We start from the raw sequence: 25389 nt of genomic DNA on the forward strand, positions 1-25389 counted from the left end.
GGGGAGAATAAATCAACTGGAAGACAGTTTGGGTGAAAAATTTTAACTCATCCAAATTCACGTCAAAATCCACCATAGGATTCATTAGATGCCACTTCTGACAAGATGCAGTTAATTCCAAATACAATTTTTGATCTGTGTTCCCAGGGGACTCTTAACACTTACAAACATATGGTGTCCATCTGTCTATACATTTTCCAAAGATGTAATTGATCTACCGTAAAATTTAATAGGAAAATATATTCTTTTGCAACCAACTGTACAGTTACTTCATGATGATGATTACATGCAGTTAAATTCAGCGCTACAGAAGTTGTTGGCTAGCTTGACAGCACTGAAGATGTGAATTGTTCAGCGATGGATACCAGCACATAAGCTTCACAGTAGAAAGGAGCTATAGTGCATGCAGGATGTTGTGGTTATGGAGCTTTTTACTGCCAGAAAATTCACAAAGTAAAAGCTTATAGAGAATAGAAACAGGGGAAGAAACAGCACTGCACCGGCGATCATGAGACTGCTTACCAGATGATCTTCACTCACTGTATTTAAACTGAAGGTACAACGACCTTTACAATTTTTTTCACGTTCTGCTATACTATATGTTACACGATGTTATGTTTTGTCATTTAAATATGTTCCCCCCACCACCGACAGCAGCAGCAGTAGGTGGGTGTTTTCGGGTTTGATATACGATTGGTCAAAGATAAAAGAGTGGGCTGAGTTTGATCAATAGGGAAACTGATTGACTGGCCACCAGCACTCTTGTCTGTGTCACTTAGCGCTGATGAACTCTACCTTGAGCTTCAAAGGAGAGGCGGAGGAAATCTGGAAGAGACCACACACAATTGTGAGAGTGAGGGTGGCCTCTGATCTGTTGACAGAGAAGATGAACTACGGGGATTTCATACCTGGAGTGATATTATGTCATCTGAGTCAAGTCATTGTGAAATGGGACATGACTGTATCATAAATTACAGTATTTGTAATAATAACACTAATAACAATAATAATAATTTATTTAACTAATTATAATACATTTCTCTGGCACAATTATGTTATAATATGTCATAGAGGCTGTCAGTGGTGAAATTGTTATCTCTTACTCTTTTATAATGTGTTTCCCCGTGTTTAATGGTTAAGGTTTGATACATGACTTAGAGACTGACACCAACGAAACAGTCAGAAACATGTATAAAGTGCACTGCTTGTATCTGTTTTTTTTAAAAAAAGGAATAGTTAGAAATTTTGGGAAATAGGCATATTTACATTCTTGCAGATTACAGATGAGATGATTGGTAGTACTTTCATGTTTGTAGCCTACGGTAAATATGAAGCTCCAGCCAGCACAAAATAATGTATAGCTCATACAAAAAAACCCCTCTCAATCATCACTTATGACGCACTATGTCTTAGTTTCTTCTTATTTTGCTGTGTTCGGGACATTTCTGGGTGTCAACCTTTGGGCAGTGGTGTGTAGCCCCCAGCCAATAACAGGCTGTGAGGTCGGGACCTATAAAAATGTAGCGACCAGGTTACGTCGCTGTCTCAGTCTCTCTCATCTGCTCTCTGTCTGTGTCATGGATGTATCTCCGGCGCTGTCACAGCGCTAAAACGAAGTGTGCACATAGGTCTGGCTATGCGAGACTATGGATGTCCGTGTGTCTGTTTGACTAAGGGCAGGGCTGAGCTACACACACACAGGTAGAGCAGAGGCGGACAGGATGAAGTGTTGCATCAGACACAAAATCTGGCAATGTGGCTGTGTGGTTGTGCAGAGTTGTGGCAGTGTTTATTTGTGCTTTATAACGTAACCGCCGTGAAACAACTTTTTATTTCTCTGATTCACTGCTTTGTTATTGCTCTTCATTCTCTCGCTCACTGAGCCGGGGAGCAGGGGGCAATTTTGAACCGTGTGTTTACAAATAGCAAACGCCAAAGCCTACTTATTCTGCCTTTAATCTGTACAAAAATTAAAGCATTAAAACAACTATTTCTTAGCCAGCAGACAAACAAGATATGACGTGTAAACTAGTGAGCTTTAGAGGTGCTGGTAGGCAGATTTTATTGTCTTTGGACAGAGCCAGGCCAGCCTATACTGTACCCTTTGTTTCCAGTCCTTATGCTAAGATAAGCTAACCATCTCCTGGCTGTAGCTTAATATTGAACGGACAGTGTCGAAAATGTCAAACTATCCCTGTAAGTTAAAAGAGTAACAGTACACAGAGTACCAAGCACACAATGACACACTGTCTCAATGAGCCACGTCGGTAGGCTACAGTATCAGAGTGTGTGCATAAATAGACACACAAAGACACACCTACATATGTACAGTATGTGCACATGACCTCAGAGACACACAACGAGTTACCTAAATGCTCCTACTTTACTTGTGCTACAAGATACCCAACTCTCTCCCTCTCTTTTTCAGCGCACATGCACGCACACACACTTTTGCTCCCTCTCATGACTATAAATTTGCATATCTAGAAAGTATTTCCTGGTAAGTAGAGCAATGGCAGCTCTCAGGAGAGACACAGACACAGATAGAAATTTGTATTAAAAAGAAGAAACATCTAAGCAAAAAAAGAACAAAACCACGGTACACCAGTACTTTAATGATCCATCATGTTCAAAGGAAACTTATTCACAATCCTGCTGCAATAAACAAGGGAATGAAACACTGGAGTAAAGTGCTTTTCATTTGGTGCTTGCATGCGGCAGATGTTTGCTCTTCACTCCTCCTCTTCTGTAGTTTTTCACCATATTTTCTCAAACAGGTCATATAGCCACTGCACGTTATACCGTTAAAGATCTGTTAAACTGATGATGTTGAGGATCACAGTACACAACAGTGGGTTAAAGGTCAGATTCCCCTTGTATCTTCTCTCTACCATAGGAATGTGGGTGTGTCTTCTCCAATGAAATGTCTCCCTGCACAGGCCAATACACGTACGTAGGTTCAGAGTTCAAAGGTTGTGAGTCCCAGGAGGTGTCAACCTCATTACCCAACCCAGAGAGCTTTCTTAGTATTTATGTAACCTCTGACCTCACGCTACTGGGGAGGCTCCCTCTCACTGTGGTTCAAGCCTTCCTTCAGTCTCCGGTTTACGTCCATCTTCCAGGGGTTTCAGGGTCCAAGTTCACTGTCAGCGCAGCCCAGACATGTTGAGGCCATCCAATACTCCGTCAAAACACTGTGTGAATCTGCCTTTTCTGTATATGCTGTGCAGTCATGTGTGCTTTGGTTGAAATGGTGACAAGTATTTTAAGTGTTTTACTTAAATGAAATTTATTTTGCTAAACATTTTTATTTAATATGATATCTTGCTATTTTTGATCATGTGGGAGCCATCAGGTACATTATTTTTTTCTCTTGTTCTACTATTTATTACCGAGTTTTGTAGATGCAACCATTTTAGTTGAAAAATAAATTAATAAAAACTTTATCACAAAAGATAAAGGTCATTTTTTGCAATTAACTTTAACCAACAATATGAGGTTCAAAGTGAATGCTTGTCCTTGGAAACAACAGTTTAGAAAACAGTCTCACCACAAGGTCCATTTAGTACCTGTTCTGGAACTTTCGATCATATCACATGATCTTCATCAGCAGAGCAGATAGAGTTCAGTGGAACTGTAATGTCCAAAATTGAATTGACTTTAAGGACTTCTTGTCCACTTTAAGGAATTTTTGTCCGTGGTTAAAAGCTAAGATTCAAAGGTCATTCTTTTGTTTTTCATTTTGTAACTTTTAAATATTTTTCATGTTTATTCTCAAAGGCTGTTTCCACGGTCAAGAATGAACTTTGAACCTGAACTTTTAAGCCAACTTGAATGAGAAGTCCTTAAAGTGCTCAGAAAAAAATGGCAGTTTGAACATCTACAATTCCACTATTGGGCAAACCTTGTGGTGAAATTGTTTTCTCAACAGTCAATCAACAACGTGTCAAATGTGGAAGCTGTTGTGTTTGAGCTCACCTTAATATGCCTATATCCTAACAAACATTGCCTCAAGTGACTCCAATGGCACAGATGTCACCGTGTTTATAAGGGCAGCCAAACTGGATCGGCTTCGACTGATCTGCGGAACAGAGAGTCCCAGTCCAGGATCCTTCCTTTCCTCTCCACCCCTCTTTCTCTATAATGCCTGATTGTTTAAGTGATAAGTGACGGTGATGGATGAGCCGGGCTTTGTGTAATTATTGTCCTGGTTATCATTGTCACTGCTGATAGCATACATCACCATGTCCCAGCCCATTTTGCATGCGATAAATAACAGTAGCCAGAAAAAATACATTCAAATCATTTGTGAACAGACCCTTGGAATGTAAACACACAAGCAGGCTAATGGAGGGTCCTGGTCGGTACGAGCACTGATGGTGTGAAATCATGACTATTGTGAGATGGCGTGATTGTACTGTTTTTACTGTGTAGCTGCTGTAACCAATGCCAAATGAGCAGTGCAATGGACTACACACACAAACACACACACACACACACTACTTCTCTACCAGCTTGGAGGCCCCAACATACTTGGCCTTTTTCCTCACTCTCTGCATGTCCTAGCTTATCCAAACAAAGCTTCTTTTAAAGACCAGTCATTCAGTAATTTTATATACTTGGTCAGAGGTGATGAACTGATTCTAATGCTTTATCATGCATCTATGATACTTGACAGCCCTTAGGTGATGTAATCTTTGAGGATGTTTTATGGATTATGGCAATTAGCGCTCATATAAAGGCTATTATTAAAGTTAATTTGCCTTTTACAGATGACTGTGTGCATTGTAATGTCCTTTCAAGGAACATTTACACAGTACCTGTGTGAAGATAGAATCTAATGCAAGATAAGGAATGGCTTGAGGAAGTCAGTGTTTAATCTACAGGCTATCTGTGATGAGTAGTCATGTTTCTCACACACACCGACGTGATGAGATACAATCTGCCATTTGCTACATTTGCCTGAATTGAGTGTTATTTCTAATAATAATAGCAGATGTTCCTGTTATCTTTGATCCATAACAATAAAATGAACCTTGAAATAGTCTTTTTCCATTCCCTTTTTGCTGCGCTGCCTCTGCTTCTGTCTCATTCTCTCAGACTGGAGCGAACATGACCTCTGACCCCGGGCTCTGTGGCTGACTGAGCATTATGAGATGCTAATTGGCCATGTAACAATATATCAAACTGTGATCTACTGCCATGTAAAATGTGGAAAGCACACGCAGACTAATTAGCGTTGCCAATTTTTACTCTGGAAATCGCAACTTCTATTTGGCAATTATTTCAAAATTGCATTATTATTGGGTACTTTATCAATTTGTGAAAGTTCTGTTGTCCTGGAACAAATATGTATATATGCAGTATTACATTACATTATAAAACATTTCACAATCCACAAAATGTTAGCTTAGATGTCAACAGTTGACTGAGTGTTTTCAGCAGATTTAAGGTACATTTAAGGAAACATTTAAGGTACTGTCTATATTTGCAGTATTTCTTAAAGAAAAACTATTTCTATTTTTTTATTCTACAACACACTTTGTATTGTAGCGTACTTAGCAGCAATCTTTACAGTCGTCTCGTCACTTCATTTCATTTCTGTGTAGCCCATGAAGGAATTCGTCCTCTCTTTGCCAGTTTGAAATGTCACCCGATCCCATCAATTTCAATCTGCTCTACAGACAAACTCTCCCTCACACCTTAATGGACTTTTTAAGGAGATTAGATGTCTGACAATGAACTGAAAGGCTAAAAGACCAGAGAGAAGTCACCTGGGGTCATGTAAGAGAATAGTGACTTAACAGCAAAAAGTGACACCTAACACCTGTAAGGCCTTTCTGCTTGTTCTGAGTGCAATGTCATGCAAGTGCAGCGTAGAACAAGTAGTTGCACATTAAACTGGTTTATCTATTCATAATTAATTCATCAAACATTATTGGGTGTATTGTCGCTGTTGTGTAAAAAACATTTATCTCCATAATAAGGAAATACATGCATGTTTTTTAAGTTGGATACAGTAACAAACTGACAAGGATTTTTGAAACCGTTTTTAGGGCTTGAGGTGTATTGCTGTGTAAGATGATACAGTGGCTTGGTTGGTGAGAATGCATGGTTGTGTTCTTATGTTAAGATTTTATATAAAGATCAGGTTTCAGTGTAGGAATCACATAGTTTTGTTCGCAGAGGAGACAAGGAGCAATTTAAGGGCCCTAAAGGCAGATCAATCAAAGCTGGTCTGTGGAAGTTGAACTGTTAGAAAGGCCAGAAAGGTCAGGGAGCACTGAGAGTTCACCGTTGGCTGCCTGAAGCTGTCTTTCCGTCATCTTGAATAGGTCATTGTCACAGGGAGCTAGAGTCGTGTATCACAACTTAATTGGCAGTCTTGGTCCAAAAATCAAAGCCAGTTATTTGGATGATTCAGAAATTAAACATACTGTAGAATATCTTGAAGTTTATTGAGTGAAAATCAGGTGTGTACAGCTGCGCACAGTACAATGGATGACCTGAAATGACTGCAGCTTGGATACATGAGCCACTAAGTACCCCATAAAGCACCTTCACGCCTCTCCTTCTCTCTCTTTCCTTCTCTCTCTGTCTCACTTTCTACCCCCCCTCTCCATCTGTCTCTTTCTATAGCCCTGTCTTACTCTCTCACTCCCCCCTTTCTTTTTTTTTTCTTCATAGACAGATGATATGCTGTCCTCCTTCCAACACCCTCACAGTAGCATATTTCTCTCCCTGGAGCAAGTAACTCTGTCTTCTGCCTGTGTCCACACTCCTGCCCCCTCCCAACAACACAACCCAGGACAAGCATGGCCTGCAGCTTCGATGGCCCTCCGTGGAACAAAAACACACGCTGCCTCTCAAAAGCCTCCTTTATCCGCGGCGAACAAAAAGACGGCTTCACCTCCGCACTGTTCCCACCATTAGGCCCTGGCCTGGGCCCTTTTTTCTTGTCCCCTCCTCTCTCCCTCCTGCTCACACCCCCACTGGGTCCTTTCAGTATGGGGCAGTGGGGGTGTGAGGTACGCCCTTTATGTTCACATGTGTCCATGCTGGTTTACTCTGTCAGACTTGCCCCTTTCACAATAGACGTGCAAAAAGATTGACCAGCAGCTTTTCACGCAGCCACCCCCATTCAGCTATGAATGAGCATGGGTGGAAAAACACACCTGCACCTTTATGTGTGTGAGTTCACAGTTAATGCTAGAGGGGTATGTCTGTTCTGGGTGACTTGGAAGTTTGGAATTAAGCCTGAAATCGACTCTGAATCAGGCTGAAACGGGATAATCTGCCTGGATATGTGTTTGACTGGGCTGAACTTGACCAGGTAAGCTGGGTCAGACTTGTAGAAAATATTTTTTTCACCCCTACATGTCACAATATTTTGATATCACGAGCAAATTATATGTTCTCTTGTTGTGCATATGGGAGCACCACTCAATCAATGAGATCCAACGATGCGGTGGCAAATTTGCATTGCGTGAATACAAAGTGGGTCATTTGGAAGTTGGCATGTTCACCCTGTCATAAAACCAAATGCGTTTACATATTCAGTAAATGCCCCTCTTTAATGTAATGTTCACCCTTACATTCATTCCTCCTTTCAAAAAAAACAAACGAGATGCTTGGGCCATTTGACTCTGACTGGGTCCATGAAGAAATCATTATCCTCATGACCCGAAGCTATTAATTCCATCTCTCACTCCTCCCTCTGTCTCTCATTTCTCTCATTTTCTAGACAAATTCATTTACATGAAAGACCACTCACACTGGCACGGGCCTGCAGGTAAATGACAATCTAACCAACGATTTCATGCAATATTACCATCTCTCAGCTGCGCACGCAGTCCATGGGGCTGTGGTAAGTGTATCATTAATAAATCTGCCCCTTTCCCATGACTGAAGGGATCAACATGTTTTAATTATCCTGCCGTGATTTGAACTCGATCAGCGTAGCGTTCAGTTACACAAACATTCCACCAGCGAGCGAGATAAACACTCTGCCTCCGCACTCTGCATACAGAAAGTGGTGCAGGGACAAGGGAAGACACGGTCAGACTCTTTTTCTTTTCTGTTTGTCTGTCTTTCTGTCTGGGTATTGCCATAGTAGAGCTGTATGGTTTGTTTAGTGGAGCAGAGAGACAGACAGTGTATGCTGACAAGTCTGGACATGGTTGTGTCTGATCAGTCACAGCAGTGCAGACATAAAAAGACAAGGGGGGAAAAATCTGTATATCTTAATGTGGTTTAACTATTGAAACAAAATACGAACAGAGTTAAATGCTTCGTTTTTGTTGAATGAACTGGCTCCCAACCTAGCGGTCGGGACACTTCCAAAGGGTCCCTAGACATCAAAAGGTGATTAAAGAGATATACAAGATATATATCTTGTATATCTCTTTAATCTCTTTAAATATATATATACAGGCATATATATACATTTCTGTTACACGTAATTGTGTTTATTTTTTCTTACGTTCTTGTGAAATACTGGATACCTTCACAACATAAATCTTCCAAAAATTCTTCAAACAAAACAATTTGAGAAGGAAAACTCACTATGTGGTTGAAGTGCTCGCATCTCATGTCCGCAATAAGGCCATAAGCTGTGATGAGAGGTCACAAGCCAAAAAGGATAGGAGCCACTGATCCAGAACTAGAATAGTTAGTTATACTAGTATTATCTTACTTGATGAGTTACATGAATGAACTTGCCAGACAGTCTCAAAAATCAAGGAAATGCCTTTTGTTTTAAACAAGTATTCAAAATTGCTGTTTTGTTTGGTGCCTTCTCCACCTTCATGTGTAGTTTACAATGGGAGAGAGGCACAAATACTTGGACTGGGACCTCAGCCTTTCACAGGAACAGGCTCAGGCAGTAAGTCAGTCAGCCACAGCCTGTGTGTGTGTGTGTGTGTGTGTGTGTGTGTGTCTGTGTGTCTTCCCATCTCCTCATCAGGAAAAACTGCAGCCTTTTTGCTGCGTTTGGTATCTAGGTGCTGTAGTGCAATGGGCAGCTTATGTAGTTCACACAAACACACAAAAAACAGACAAGTACACACACCCGCACACACTTACACTGGAAACACACATACACTCACGCAAGAAGGAACCTGTTATCAAAAGCTCGTCCCACTGGCTGGCTGCCAAAAGAAACGTGCTGAGGCGAACACTAATCCACTTTAAATTACAACAGTACTGAAAGCCTGTGACCACAGCCAAATATTGATATGGGGTCATTAGTCAATTGTGGCGGGGACTCTTGCCGAGTGATCAGAGGGGAGGGACCGGGGCAGAGGTGGCCGAGCAGGAGGTGTCAGAAGTGGTGCGAGAGGAGGAGGTCACCGTGGTGGGATTATGGTATTAGCAGGCGGAGGGTGAAACTACACGCCAAAGTTAGTCGAGATAGAGCTGTAGCCGTAATGCAAGTAGTCATGTGACCGCATTCTCCCACTTTTCTCTCTTTTTCTCTTCATTCTCTGCCTTAAAACCCAGCCACCTCCTCTCTCTTGTGGGACTGTGTGTGTGTGTGTGTGTGTGTGTGTGTGAATGAGAGACAGAACATTTGACTGTAGTGTATTTTCAATGCATACCAGCCCATGTACTTGTTCGGCCCAAAAAGCATCACCACCCCCCCTAGTGGCACATCAGGTTTTAGTCTTTTATTACTGTGCTCTTTCCAAAATGTGTTACAACTCATTAAAATAAAATATATCTAAGAAAATGAAATTCTGCTTGTCTTCAGAACACTGTCACTCCAATTATAGCCAATTACAATTATGTATTATTAAATTCTGTGTGATTGAAACATCCTTTTTTAATTTTTACCTGGTTTTATTTGTTAAGGCTCTCAGTTTTCCTCTTCAATTGTAATTAGTATGAAGATGGATAGAAAATCTAGAGGAATCTAATCATTCAATTAGGACCATAGTGTTTCAGGCTAAGTGAAACTACATCAATGCCTTGACACAGATGATACCATTAATTTCTTCTGGGTTAGTAATTTGATAAGGCATCAAATTGGAGAGATTGCATTGCAAAGGGCATCATCACAGCCAAGCCAATTTAGACACTGCGTGGGGCAAACACTGCAGATAGAAGATTAAAGAATGAATGCTTAAAAAGATGAGTTGTGTTTGTCTTAAATCATGAATAGATGTTTAAATGTGTATTATGTATGGTTATATCTTGTCGTAATCTATGTATGTTGAAGCAAGCAGGGGCCAGAAAAGTTTGCATGTGTGACACCGTAATATCAAGAGCTTTTAATGTCCAATAGCTTTTCACAACATGCTTACACATAAACAACGAAACAATTGCAGCTCTGAATGGTGCAAATAAGAAAAAGAGAGAGAAAAAACCCCAGTAACAGACCACCAGTAAAGTAGAGACCACCTATAAATGCTTTCCATCGGTGGGTTCACAGAAGCACTTCAGCTGTAATACTTTAATTGCTCAGGGACTCAAAGTCTAATAAGGTTTCTAAATCGAGCTGCTTTATTTGTTTTCCTTTGACTCGCGGCTAGAGCAAAAAATGCAGCCACTCTAATTGCAGTGCCGTCATTAAGAGCTGTGGGTATTAAAAGTTTCTTCCTCCAAAAACGAGCATGTTTCAATGTTTTGCTTTTTTTGCCTCTCCAGAACTGAATTATGGGGCCCTTTCCATCAAGGCCAGGTTCACACAGGAAGTAATTGAGTTTAATAGAAGAAATAAAAAATACTCTTAGCCTGAACAAATGTTGAAATACAGAAGGATAGAGTTAATTCGTTTTTACTAGTTGTGTGTGATGTTTCATGACAATTATCTGGTCGCTATTAAACCAACCTCAGCACTGTGCTCCTAATAGAGGGTGAGTGTTTGCTCGTGACAAAGAAGGGGTCTTTAATTCTGTCATTCATTTGATTCATTTATTGTTAACTGGCTGATTTTGTTAAATTGTTATTTAAAAGCAGTCAAATCTCCTCACCTAAAAACAAGACACCTTTCTCCAAAACTAAAGAAACAAGCTACCTTAAAAACACAGCATTGTCTCTAACCTATTAACTGTCTCCAGTGATACCGGAATTTGAGATACCTGCGAATCTCACAATCTTGGGGACAGACCTGTAAAAATATGTATTCTCAGATCTGTATTTTTATTCATATTTTAATCAAACTCATCTCCTTCTTTGAGCTGCTTACTTTTAATTGAATTTGTATTACAGTAATTATCAAGTGAGAAGGAAATGAAGTATCTGTCAGCTCGATGTGTCACAGGTACACTTTCACATTGACATGGGAAGGGTGGAGGGGGGTCTTGTGCTTCCCCTGATGAGGCATACAATGGCAATAACAACTCAATTAACACTTTCTATATATACAACTGTGCATGCATGTAGACACACGCGTGCACACACAAACACACACACACACAAGCAGCGAGGAGAGGAGTGAAAAGGCTGTTTTCCAACCCTTTCTATTGATCCTGTGACTTTGACAGCTACACCTGTTGTAGGACCTGTGAAATGAGACAAGAACTTAAGACTTGAGTTGTTTGATGCCAATTAGTTAACTGTTTTGTCATCCCCTATTACATCCATGCACCAAAGTTTAGGTGGAGAGAAAAGGAATGAAAGTTTAATCTGAGGGAAGAGAGGAGGGAAATCTTTCTGTGCATTGATTTCTCTTCGCACCAAGGTCAGAAAGAAGTTACATTATTTAAGGCAGGATCAAATGATGTAGTTGGATTAAGTCAGATTATATGATTAATTAACAATGAATGAAAAACACCATGTATAATCTCAATAAGCATTCTCAACTGAACACTGTCGAAACTAAAAATATTTCACGCTTGAGTCTTACATTTTCTGCATTACTGTACATGTATAACCTGTACAAATCTGCTCTGTCTGGCTGCTATTTCATTTCTAAATTTCCGACATGGCTTCACAGCTGGTCAGCCTTCCTTTATGTTACACCTGATCTACTTTTACTGGGGCCAGTCAGCGAAATCCACCTGAAGTTATTTCAAATACTTTGTCCTTCCACTCCCCACATGCCTTTCTTCTTTTCTCTCTCTCTTTCTCTCCTGTTCTCTCTCCCTACCTCTTTCTCTGTCTAAACTTGCTTTCCTTGATGAGTCCTAGCAGGGAATCACAGGCTCGGAAAAAAAGGTAGGGGCCTGACAGAGATTGATGTCTGAGCGCTCCCCCTGATTCGCTGATTAAACCCATCAATCAATATGCAGAGGAGGTGTCCAATGCAAATGGATCCAATCAGGCGGAACGGAGTGGTATTGTCTGTGTGTTGTGGCGAGTGGTAAAGTTAGAGGTGGAGGACAGACACCTAAGCCCGCTTTGTCTCTGTAGGACAGGGACTGGAAATGGATGCAGGTTCAAAAGGAGAAACAGGACGATGTAAAGATTGAGACTGGATGATTGTTGTTAATAGTATTCCAGTTGAGAAACAATGATGCTGTGATCATGGCAGACGTTCATTCAAAAGAATTACATTGTGAAGCGCATGATCACTGTTCTCTGATATCACAAACACACGCGTACTCCCTCTCCTCTTGTGTAAACAGGAGAAAAATGGGCTCATCCGCCTACAGCTGCTAATTTCACAGCACACACAAACACACACCAACTCACTCACAACGTGCACAGGCTCGTGTGCATATATCATCTGGGCAGCATTCTCCTTGCGCCGTCCCCATCAGCTCACACACACTATCATATTTTCCATGTCTCCATCTTCATCCAATCTTACTGTAATGGTACAGCGGGGACTGCGGCTGGATCTCCCCTCTGGGCCCGGCTGCTCCCTGAAGTATCTGCCTTGCTCTCACTTCAACCCTCATTTGAATACAAGTAGCATCCTTGGTCATTACAGTGGAAGTGTGTGTCCTGCTCGCTTGTCATTGAGATTGGTGTGTGTGTGTGTGTGTGAGTGTATGTGTGTGTGTGAGTCTAGGTTGTGAAAGTGACACAACCGAGATGGATACCATTGTACCCAGGGGTCACGTTGGCCTCTGAGAGCTGCTCGGCATGCGGTTGTTTCGGCTTGTCGAAAAACATAGCTGCTGTCGCAGTCACCCCAACCAGCTTTTATTTCTGTCCAGTTCAAGTTCATTATTCATGATTGTTCCATCACTGTTCCATCTCTATCATTCGGCAGGCTCACCCTCCTCATTCAAACCCCACGAAAGAGAAGACATTTGTTTCAGTAAATGACACAAATGCCTCTAACTCTGCTTATAGACTTATTCCTCCCCTTTTTTGGTTAAGGGGTGGGGGTGAGGCAGTGGCACATGTGAGGGAATGATACCATGACACGTTCTTCCCTCCCTTTTCCTCCTCCTTCATCTCCTCCTTCTTTCTCTCCCCCGTCCACCACTCTATCCATCCCCCTCCTCCTCCCTCTTCCCCAGCTCCAGTAGGAGACAACGAGCCCCCAAAATGGCTGCCTTGGTGCCAGGGGGACCACAGGCTGCTCTCCCATCTCCCATAATCACCGGGGCGATGCTCGGATGCCTCCACCATTTGCATAATGCCATCCTGACACTTTCACTTCCGCCATCCATCACCGGCGGCGTGAGTCCCGCGGCCTGCTCCGTCGCTCCGTCTCCCCCTGATTGCGTCCTGTGTTTATCTGCCCAAGCACAAAAGATTGATTCCCCGCTGTCTCTCGGCCTTATGTTCAGCAGATAGGGATTTTCGCCGAATGATGAAGCACCCAGTCAGCTAATGATAAACAGAAAACACATATTCAAAAGGACGGTCTCCCCCCTCTCTCCAGCTTTAGTGTGGCTGCCGCTCGCCTTGCCTTCTCCTCTGCCATGTGTGGGGAAGGGAGGGATGTCAGGTTAAGGAAGTGAACACACTCTGCAGGGAGTTCAATTTGAAACGCAATTGTTTTCCTGTCAGTCCTTTTACATTTTTTCTGTTGATTTGCTCCAGGGGTAAAGGAAAATGAAGGACCGGGAGGAAAGGGAGATAGCAATTAAAATAAAACTGTCGTCTTGATGGCTGCTCTTGTTCTTCTACACACCACAGTGCAGGCGGATCTGACAGACCGTGCTTTAAGAACATATCCTGGCTGAAAGATAAAAGCATACATGAGTGCAGCCCAGTAGCTTTTAAGAGGGTAGAATTGGTACAAGAGGGCTCGTATACTGCTGCTGAAATAGGTACAAACCAAACCCAATGAGTGCATTATTCATTTAATTACTAAGCATCAAACATGATGCTGCATTTAACCTCTGAAAGATGCTTTAACATCCATTGAAGGCATGTTGTAACAGCAGCATATTACATTATTACATCCATTAAATCAACATATAACAAGTTTTGACATCATGCTTTATGTTAATGAAGTGGGCTGGAGTCACATTTCTGTAAATGTACTGCACAGTTTACAATATGATAAGCATTCCTCACTATGCAGGCGATGCTACTGTGTGCTGCTACAGAATGCCAATGCAAAGCATTTCAGCAAGTGCACCAAGTCTGCAAAGTTTCACTCCACGATAACAAAATACTATTAGCTGCTGTCACGTACAGGAGAAGAGAGATTATTTTATTTATTGAAATGAGATTGAAATGATAAATCTCTCTCCCCATGATAAAACACTGGGACTCATAAGCCAAGTGTGGGGGATAGGGATTAGAAAAAGATGGAGGCGAGAGAGAGAGAAAGAGAGAGAGAGAGGGAGATTGAAGGAGAGAGAGGGAGGAGTGAGAGGGGAAGAAATTCATAATGCATAATAAAACAAAAGGTGTCGTGGGAAACATCACTGATATTAAAATCAGAGGCAGACAGATCTATATGAAAAATGCAGATTTGAAAATGTAAATAACCATGGCCCTAGGGGGGAGGGGGAGTGATTCAAAGATAGGATGACAACATGAAGAGAAAGGCATTTATATGGGAGCTTTGATGTTTCTCACATCCAAATTTATGCTACTGACGACCAAAATAATGCCACTGAAGGGGATTTTACACAGTGCACTGCTGGCCCTGTTTCATACCATGATGATATAAAACACATTATGCTTCACATTATCTCAGTGTGAGAATGCCTGGTAATGAGATGATTCACATTCAAGAGGGATACTTAAGATTGCATTCCAACATTTCCAAACAACAACATGTTATCTTCACATTAAAGCCCTTTTCCGAAACAAAGGCGTTTGATCCATGCTCAAATGTGTGTTCCTTCATTGGGAAATCCACACAGTGTGCCTAACCTTAGCCTTTGAGGATGACCCTCTCACTTTAATCCAAATGCATCCCAGATTGCTTTGATTTTCTGCTGGAGTCGAGCTGTCAATCAAAATCAGGAGGAGAATGGACCCCCACGTTTGGATGAACTATCCCTTTAATAAAGCTGACTGTCCTCGTCACTCAAGGGGCAAGAGTGGATCTTGCGGAAACGTGCTCCTGTTTCTGCCAAAATGATATTGCAGTTAAGTGAAATATGAAGGTGCTATAGTGTTAGGCTTGTCATTTGTGAACATATAATTTTTGTTGTGCATCCTGTTCTGATCCAGTGGCTTCACAAATTTAGATCCTCTTTGGTGCTTCTTCCCCCTATGACATTGTTTCATTTGACAGAAGGTTTGTGGGAGTGTGAGAAAACTATACTAGGACACCGTGTAGACTATTGCACATCTTTTATGTGCAGGAACGCCACCCCCCGGGTTTGTGAGGAAAAGAGTAGGAGTCGCCGGCTAGTTCCTCATGTAAATCCACCGTACAAGTTTAGCCTTGTCGAGGTGCTTTACAATACTCGGCTCCCGAACATTGCCATTAGGGAGCTCTCTCACAGCCATTATTTTGAATATATCATTATTCTGGCAGCACTATCACATCCAGCTCATCACCATTTTTCTCCTTTTTCTTTGTTTGGAATAGATAAAAGCTTCATGAGAAGAGAGCATCAAGTCACTTAAAACACTGACGCCTCAATATCCAGATTCATTGGCTCTTGAGGTTTTGCATATGTTGTTGAATGCCAATCAACATCTTACTCGGTTTTGAATGTAAGATCTTGCTTATCACAATACTGCCATTTGCCCAAAACGTAATGTTACCCTTTTACATTTTTGGTATATAGTGCTGTAAAAACGTATGTATCATGATTAATTCTGGTTTATCACAAGTTAGTCATTAGTATCGGTTATGATAAGATTGTACTCACAAAGTACAATGTCAATCACACATATTTCAAACAAACCTCCAAATTAGCGCATTTGGAAGATATGTCTTTCTAATAACCAATCCTTTATCAAAGGTTTAAATTAACGGCTTTATTGAAGGTTAATAAATTATTTATAAAGCTTTTTGTATCAGTTATAAGCCATTGATAAAACCAGTGTTTGGGATGTTTGTGAAAAATCCCTTTGATTGATTGGACTATATTACCACTTACCTGCTGAAAAAGGTCTGCAGAGGATCTGGACCAAAATCCATTTATTAACAACTTATTAGGCATTTATTAATGGTTAACCAACATTTATAACTGCAAAACACTGGACAAAGAGATTTTTCACAACCCGCAATTAGTTTTAGGCTTGATCTGTAAAGCATCAGCAAATTATTTATTCATCATTAATAAAGCCATTAGTTACAACTCATAAACTCTTTATAAAGAGTGGCTTTTTGGAAAGTGGTACCATTTGCAAGAGAAAATGTAAATAAAAAGCACATTATTGGGTGCGCTCACTTTCGGTTTTGATCTGGATAAAATGCTTGTTTGTTTACAACCTGATCATCTGACCACTTGTGTTTCTTTCCATGTCAGACTTAATTTTAGCAATGCCGTCATGTTTCCTGAACAGTTTCTATGGTGACTACAAGTCATCATAGAAACAATAGCCAAAGCTACAAAAATAAGACCCAAGTTGTAGTAAACGGGAATTATCCTTTAAATAAGAAACATAGGAAGTACTAAAGTGATTAACAGTTGAACTGTCTGCCAAGTTAGCTAACGTGGACGGCTTAGCACTTCCACATGTAGCTCTGCTGAGGTCAGTCTTCCTGAGCCCTTTAAGAGCACATAAGGCCTTCACCCCCGCCCGCTCCACAGCTGCTTTTAGTCAGGGCCTGAGGTCCCTCCATCCTCTCCCTCCCCTTCCCCATCCCCTTCCATCGCTTCATCCCTCCTGCCCCTCAGCTTTCTGTTCTCTTGCCAGGACTGTAATCAAGCCTTCAGCTTGTGGCCAGGGCCTACCCCCCTCCCAGCCCGAAAAGCCACCAACAGACTAAACTATGAGAGAAATGAAGGGCAGAGACAGAAGGAGGCGAGCGGCATGTGAGAGATAGTCATTAAAACTGTGCCCTGTATGCTGAGAGAACACCAACATAATGTTTTAAATACAGGGATTGCTGCAGTTTGTTTGGGAAAACATTATTGCAGAAAGTTCTGGCACCGTTAAAGATGGCAGTGCAGGAACAGTACACGAGTGAGCACTAATCAAAAACATGTGCATCTCAAATTCCACTCATAGCATTGTCTGATTAAGGCCTTTGGCAGGATGTTTGTTGGTGGCAAAGGGGTGAGAGTTGCGATTATGAATATTGTGTACGTCTAATAGAAGAATTAGGCTTTCTCGCTTTAGGGGCCACCTTTTAGAACCATTCTCAGGGGCTGACTGTACCTGTTTTTGTGCTTTCTCCCTCTCATCTTCCATAGCTGGAGGGGATGGTGTACCTGCCTACATGATTGCAACAGCAGCCCATTATTCTGGACAGCCTTTTGGTTTGCTCAAGGATGTGATGTTGTGCTGCCTTTCAAGGCCTGGTCCATGTACAATCCGTCAAGGCCACTGAAAAACAATGCTGAGGATCATTACACAGATATGTGGGGCCATAATCCACTTTTTTGCATCCAGACAATTCCAGCACCATGGAGACACATGGGTAATATGATGATGATGATGATGATGATGATGATGATGATGATGATGATGATGATGATGATACAGTTGATGTGGGCTTTGAATTTGATTAAAAAGAAAGTTCATTCCCCATAAAAAAGATTTGTGGAAAAGTAAATGCTAGTATGGGCAAATTACTTGAAATAAAGTTCAATCCCTACTTCAGAAGATCCCTCTTCAATATTTTTAGCATCTAAATATTTGTTTGCCTTCTTAAACCGAATTTAAATAAAATAGGTTCACTTTATTTTCTAAAGACATTTGTAAAGGAAAATCCATGGCAGGAAATCCGCCCAAATCCTTGGAAAATCCAATAATATTTGCATAGCGCTTAAAACATGCAAAGTCCCTGCGTACGAATTAAGCTGGAAAGGAAAGCCCTGCTGGTTATGCATTAAAATGGATTGGAAGCAGGGTTTGACTCCTACAGGTAAAAGCCCTGGAGTGACGACTGATTCTGCACTTTGAGGAGACAAAAACCAGAGATGTCCCTTCAATGCTGTCCGACTCCTCACTGTGCTGCAGGATAATCTGCAGCGCTGCACATTGCTCAGTGACCCTCTCCTGCTTTCACACCTACCTCTTGAATCAAAGAGATGAGCACAAAGAAATCACACAATAGCCCATGAGAACATAAAGTTGAAGAGAGGAGAACGTGGAAGGTTTTTTTATTTAAGCTGAAGTTCTTCCAAGGCCAGTGCTGATTACAGGACACGTCCTGACACAGTATGCCTGTGTGCTGTCAACTCAGAGAAAACAATCGTGGAATTTATAGCACATTAAGAATTCAACAGGCAATCTATTCAAGCAATTAATGGCGTATGAAAATAAGCTCTGTTGGCGTTGAAAGCACTCCAACATGAATGTAGGCCACGACTGTTGTGTGCTTTTGTTTTCCGCTGATTCGCCCTTGAGGATCACAGTTTCAGAGCTCACACTCTTCACAAAGCTTCCCTGCAAGTTGTTGTGCCCCCCTTTCGTATTCTTGTGTTAAAACGTACAGCATATCTACAATTACAGTTCTTCCTCTGTTTGCCCACAAAGCACAGTCAAGGTGATTCTGATTATACTAAACAATGTTTGACATTGACAAGATATTCAGAACATGCTGTCTTTTGTCATCTCAGAATTGAAAAATTACACTACTTTGAGTAAGCTGTCATCTGACAGTTGAAACAGGCCCGTGCGGGAAACGTAAATACAGCATCCAGATATTCTTGTAGGAAAACAAACAGTATAAAATACTGGACATCCTGTTCCCCTTAATTTCCTTGTTAGCTTTAGTATGTTTATCATTCTTATCTAATTAACTGGTTTGGCAGAAATGCTGATTCTGTAGCTGACTGATGAGTTATAACCACAAAAATCCACACACACACACACACACACACGGAGACACACAAACAAGCTTTAGGCGTTTGACCATGCAGGTACTGTAAAAGTGACCTCTAGCCTCACCATATTTACTTTTCACTGTACTATTATCACTCACAACACATTCCTGCCATATTTGTGCCCCTGTGGAGGTGTTTTAACTGTCCTTGTACATCTTGTACCAAACAAGGACTTTTGAAATTAAAAAACAGTGTATGCACAATATGGCAATTTCAGGGGTTCACATTTATTTTTAGAGCAAGCACATTTTAGTCTGGGCAAAACTGAAAAAATTCTTCCAAAATCCATTGGATAAACTGAAACATTCATGTTGGTCAAACTTCCCCAAAGGTTGTCATTTTAGGGATATCTGAGGATTTCTTCACCTAAAAATGAAGTGATGAAGCTACCTGAGCTAGAAATACAAATTATTGAATAAATCTGTCCTTTGGGGGTTTTAAAGCCACAGTGAAGGCCACTAAACAGTGGAGAGCTGTACAGTAAACTGAGATCTGACACTGTGCCCTGACCCATGAGAGGGATTATGGTGAGGCTTTGACAGCTCATGAGTTCCACAACAAACACTTAGGGCTGGAATCTGGCCTAAGGTCCTGAGGGATTGTGTATGTCTGTGTTTTGGAGACTTTTTTGCCTGAGGTGTTTCTCGTGAGTGTCAGAGTAAAAGAAAACAGCTATGAGTGACATGGATTTTGGAAGAGTTGTTATGAGTGCAGCTCCTTTAATACAGGTCATCAGACGACTTCCAGGCGAAGGTTAATGTTGCATACACAGCTTGTAGGCTACCTCTTCTTATACATTTGCAGAGCATACCATACGCAAAGAATGGAGAAGGTAATGTAAAGCTTAAATCACCTCACTGTATGAGTGGCCCATTAAAGACAGCATGTCTTACATTCATGAAGCCAATTTTTTTTTTTACACGCGATAATACCAAAGATTCACACATGAATGACATAAAGTGATCGTTTCAGCACTTCACACATGCACAACATTAGTTTCACATGTTGTAACCTCATAAAATGATTCTCAAGGAGAAGCTGGTACAGATTAACACAGTATACATTATAGACCACTGATGCCTCCCTGACATGTGACCAAAATTAATCAGATTTAGATTCAAGTGATCAAACTGTAATTAATCATGTGAAGAGGGAAATGATCCTTGACGCAGCTCCAGCTGCGAGATGCCTCTGTTTGGTCCCGCGTGCCCCTCTTACAGGGGGTCCACCGGGGCTACATTAAGAGGCTTTGTGCCAATGTCACCTAAATTACAGTCACTTAACACAACAGATGTACTGAATGTCGAGCAAATGATGTGCTCGAGTTGGGGTGGCACATTCACATGCATGGAATAAATTTTACCCAATGTATCAAACGTGTTTTTGTTGCATCCTCTCCCCCTCTCAGTGAATTTGCATTTCGCTATATGCATAGCATGCTCCACTAACCCACACTGTCTTGTATCTCAATCTCCAAACAACCCCATCCATGCGTTTTTTATTTGCCGGCCTTTACGGTCTCCAATGCGGCTTCTGCATCGGTAAATTAAGCGTATTTATTTCAGTGCATCAGTTTGAGGAGATTTTCTCTGCTCTTATAGACTCAGCAGTGGATATGCCAGACAAGCTTAGTTCAGAAGATTATTTTTCTCTTTGTGTGTCAGACTCCTCAGCAGAGGCACAGGCAGATACAGGTATTCAGATGGGAGCCAACGCGGACCGGGCCATTGTGCTTTCCCCACACGCAGGAACAGAGCATTCTGGCATTGCAGGTGTAGAGGGGGACAATAACCCAGGGTTGCAGGCACAAATTACATTCATCAAGTTTATCAATAGCAAGTCAGGATTTAAGCCAACGAGCTCGCCCTACCAACACCTCCTCCCCCTCCTCCATAAGTCTGGCTTTCAATGTAAGTTAATTCTGCATACACAGAGAGAAATGATCTGCTCACAATTATGCCTCCTTGGACAGATATTTTATGAAACCAACACCGCTACTGCCGCTACTCTGGCAACAATACCTAAACATCAGTAAAGATCTCATTTCTTTGAATAAATACTAAAAGCAATGCATTGATACTATAGCCCCTCATTTTATATGATAGAGAGAGAAGGAGAGAGAGAGAGAGAGAGATTATAGGCAGTTTAAAAGATGACACCCTTCAACAGTCTGTAATTGTACTTTTGCTGGGAGAAAGAATAAAGAAAGAGGAGACATATTCTGAAAAATCATAAGCCATTATGCTCCAGAAAGGGTTTGTGGGGCGGGGCTTATATCCACATAAAGCACTGCTGAGAACCTCCAGCAAATTACCCCGCAGGCCTGCGAGGAGGGGGAAATATCACTAATTGCCCTCCATTCTGTCAGGTCAATTGACTCTAATTGGAAAAATAATAAAAAGCATATTACCCCGGGAGCAGCAAGCTCTGAAAACGACAGGGTCCTTTTTGGAAAGTGAGCGAAGGGGGGGAAAAAGCTCAAATTCCTCAGTGCAAATATGGCATCTGAAATCTATCTTTGCCACTGCCATTCCTCCCTCAAAAACAATTACAGCGTGCCTTCCTCCTGCCACTCGGCGGCTATAATTACAGGAAAAAGGGCATGGGTTACATACCAAGCGAGTATAATAAAATGACATGCGATTAACCATTAATATGCATAATCCGGCTCTTTTTACACCTTTATGTGTGATGGTATTGAGAGTGTCTGCGGACATGTGTGTGTGTCTGTGATGGGGGGGGTCTTCTGGTCAGCTGCTGTTGAACTGTCTCCCAGCAGAGCTCGGCAATTTGGAGTCAAATGAGCGTAGTGGGGAGGCCAGGCCACCTACAACAGTTAGAAAATACAGTAGGAGAACAAGGAGGTATTGAATATGAGCAATGCCCCAGGTGTTGGCAGACAAGAGGGAATAGAGCTAATCTACTATCTACATTACTAAATTATTGGAGATGAATGGCTCTGCTAATATAATCTCCCACCCTGGGGGGATGATCCTAAGATTAAGGGTCTGACTCAGTATTCATTGCTGTATTCAACCCTTTGAGTCGCTCGAAAGTTGTAATTTTGTTTAAGCCCAGTGCTTACCACAAACCAGACGAAAGTTCTCCAACTTGCCCATCCTCACTTGGCAAAAATATAAACAGTCAGTTTATAAAGTTTTTTTTCTCGTCCAAAACTGACTAATTGATAAGTTAGATCACAGTGGTCAAACACATATCAGTTTGTCTTAGAACTTAAGGATGCATTTGGCAGCTTTCCTGTATTTGTCCAAACATATTACTGGGAATCATATTCTAGATAAATAATTTATACTACTGAGGAGTTCCATGTGTGCTGTGTTTGATTTTAATGGGTGAGTAAGTCATCAGAAGTCAAATCTCTTCTTCCTTTCTATTGTCCTGCAATTGTGGATCAGGAGCTGACCTAAGCTGAACTGAAATGTAATCTTATTGTCAGTAATTGACCTGAGAGAAGAATACGATCCATCCAAACTTCTCTGAGTAACAATGTTTTCAGATTCATTCGGATTCAGTGCAATTGCAGGTCTTGGAATCCTTGTGATTAATTCACTGGCATGTAAGGCTTCCGGATGACAAAGACATTTTCCTGTGAGACCCACTGGCACATCCCCCGCCAGCGACGTCTTGCCCCTAGAGACAAACTTAAGATAAAACAATGACAGGAGCCCAGCAGCACACAAACCAGCGCCAAACAGCACACCCACCTGCTTATGATCAATGAAACCTCACCGTATACTATCTCGGCATACCATGCCAGCCACTGATGAAAGGCCTCATCGTTAGTGACCGTCTTTGATCGGCTCATCGCCTGTTTTGAAATGTAAATTGACGGGAAAAGGAAAGGGCTCCGTGAAGGAGTGGCATGCAGAGGAGAAAAGGGGACCCCACCCTCTGGGGAGATTAGCGCCACCCCAGTCAGACATGTGTCAAGTGGGCCTTGATGAATCCTGGGAAAATGAAAAAAAAAAAGTATGAAAAACAGACAGAGACAGAGGAAAGAAAGCCCTTTCTCTTCCCTTCTTGCCTCCTTCTGCACATCCCTGCCTCTCAGATCATCATCTCCCGCCCTTATTCTGTCAACGCCCTTCTTGATGGTTACTGTCAGAGGTGCGCATCTCTTTTGTAGTGTGGTGTTTTGCTGCTGCCACAATGGAGATGCCTCCTTCCTCTGCATATGCACAAGTAGGCAAGGGTAGGGTGGGAGGGTGAGGAGTGGGTATTGGATGGGGGGGCAAGGCACGGATGCCTGTGGTATCTGTTGAACCTGACACACCTTTGGGAATAAGAAACCAAAGGACAGAGGGAACGCTTCTCAAGAAATAGTGGGAGCATGATATCCAAGTAGAGGGATTTGGTTGTTGTTGTTGGTGGGGGCTGTTGCAGGGGCAAGGCACATGTCTGTGACATTGTGGATGATAAAGCAGGGATGACAGCTAACCAATGTGCTGAAAAACCTTAAAGAAAAATGAAAAGGGGAAAGATACAGAGATGATTGGCTGTTTAAAGGTGCAATCCTAATCCATATTTGGTCAGCAGAGTGAAGGAAAGACAAGACAAGTCATGGAAGGATGGGATTGTGTGTGTGTGTGTGCGCGCACATCCATTGGTCATCCACACTTGTGAAAAGGAATGTTTCTCTTGTCACATAAGGGCCGAGGTGTCACCTTCCCGGTTCACTCCAGTGTCTGTCTGCCTCTGCCTGAAAAGGCCATTGCATCATTTGAAGCGACGATGAAATAGAATAGCTAAATAATGCCCCAGCAGGAGGCCGCTCGCAGAGACGACACAATGCGCAGGGCCTGCAAACTAATGGCCATCTGTCTTATAATGAGCTCCGGCGATCCAGGCCCGCTGATTACCCCCCTCGCCCGACCACCGTCCCTACTGTGGGGCATTACGGGCACTATGGAGTATGGGGGAAGGTGGAAGGGGAGTAAAAGTGCAGAGGCGGAAGATGAGGGTGGGACTGTCCCTCTCTCTAACAGCTCACACCCCCCAAGCCCTCCATCACCACTACTGAGCACCGAAACCCTCCCAGTTAACGAACCAAGAGCCGTCTAATTAGAGCTCAAAAATTCATGAAGGTCCTCATTAATATTGAATATCTGTTGTGGGCCACGACTTCAAAATAACCACTTGCATATGCAGATGGAAGGTGAGAGAGAGGGAGGGTGGGAAGGAGTGAAAGAGGGAAGGAGTGCATTGTGCACCGCCAAAGTAAAGGTAGTGAGGTAAAGGTGGAGGAAGGATCTAAGAGGGTAGGGAGTGGGAAGTACATGAAAAGAAGGGATTGGGAGACAGATGAGGAGAGGAGATGGAGGGAGAGTAGACAAGAGGAAAGGGGAGGAGAGGGATAGGGATGAGAAAAAGTGAGGGACCCCAGAGAGATGTACCTGTGGAGAAGAGTTGTAATGTTGGAGGACTCTCCTGGGAGAATATGCATGGTCTTTAATGAGGAGGGTGGAGCGCAATGGCGAAGAATAACAAAAAAAAAGAAAGAAAAAAACATTCTGCTCTTAATCCCTCGCTGAGAAGAAAAACTCTTTCAAGCAGGTACACAGAGGTATCACTTTTCAAGTCCCTCACTCCTTCTGTTTTACCCTGGAAAAGGGTACACAGATAAAAAGACACTGTCATTTGAAGATTGTCTGCTACCAACAACCATCATTTGCCTTTGAGATAATTCTGGGTTTTCCACTTTGGATTTAGAGGCATATGGGTAATGCAGAGGATAGGGGGATACACTACATTAACTATATGTCAGCCACTCTGGAAGACATCAAGAAAGTAATTTCATAGTGAGGAAGAAAAAAAGCTGACATGAATAAACAATTTCTTCTCACACTACTTTACTCGTGGTTGAGTTTTGTCTTTTGTATCACTGCAACAATATTTCTGAGGAACTGAGTAGAGGGGTGTACATGCCTGTCCTCAGGCCTCAGTAAAGGCACCAGGTTTTGTGACAATAAGCCCCATTTATACTTGTCATTTCCAGTATCCAGATAAAGTCCAAATGCAATTTAAAACACTTTTGTTTATACTTAGCCAC

The 25389-nt window shown here is 42.0% G+C and overlaps 1 long non-coding RNA gene across 1 annotated transcript; it reads left to right on the forward strand.

The window, feature by feature from the left end:
* Nucleotides 1-6085: 6085 nt before the first annotated feature.
* LOC122863531 lies at nt 6086-18090 on the forward strand. Its single transcript, XR_006375029.1, has 3 exons — nt 6086-7333; nt 7745-7792; nt 17682-18090. It is a non-coding gene; the product is annotated as an uncharacterized LOC122863531 (long non-coding RNA).
* The last annotated feature ends 7299 nt before the right edge of the window (nt 18091-25389 follow it).

The sequence above is a fragment of the Siniperca chuatsi genome, linkage group LG16 (genome assembly GCF_020085105.1).
Source record: "Siniperca chuatsi isolate FFG_IHB_CAS linkage group LG16, ASM2008510v1, whole genome shotgun sequence".
In the NCBI taxonomy this organism is placed as follows: domain Eukaryota; kingdom Metazoa; phylum Chordata; class Actinopteri; order Centrarchiformes; family Sinipercidae; genus Siniperca; species Siniperca chuatsi.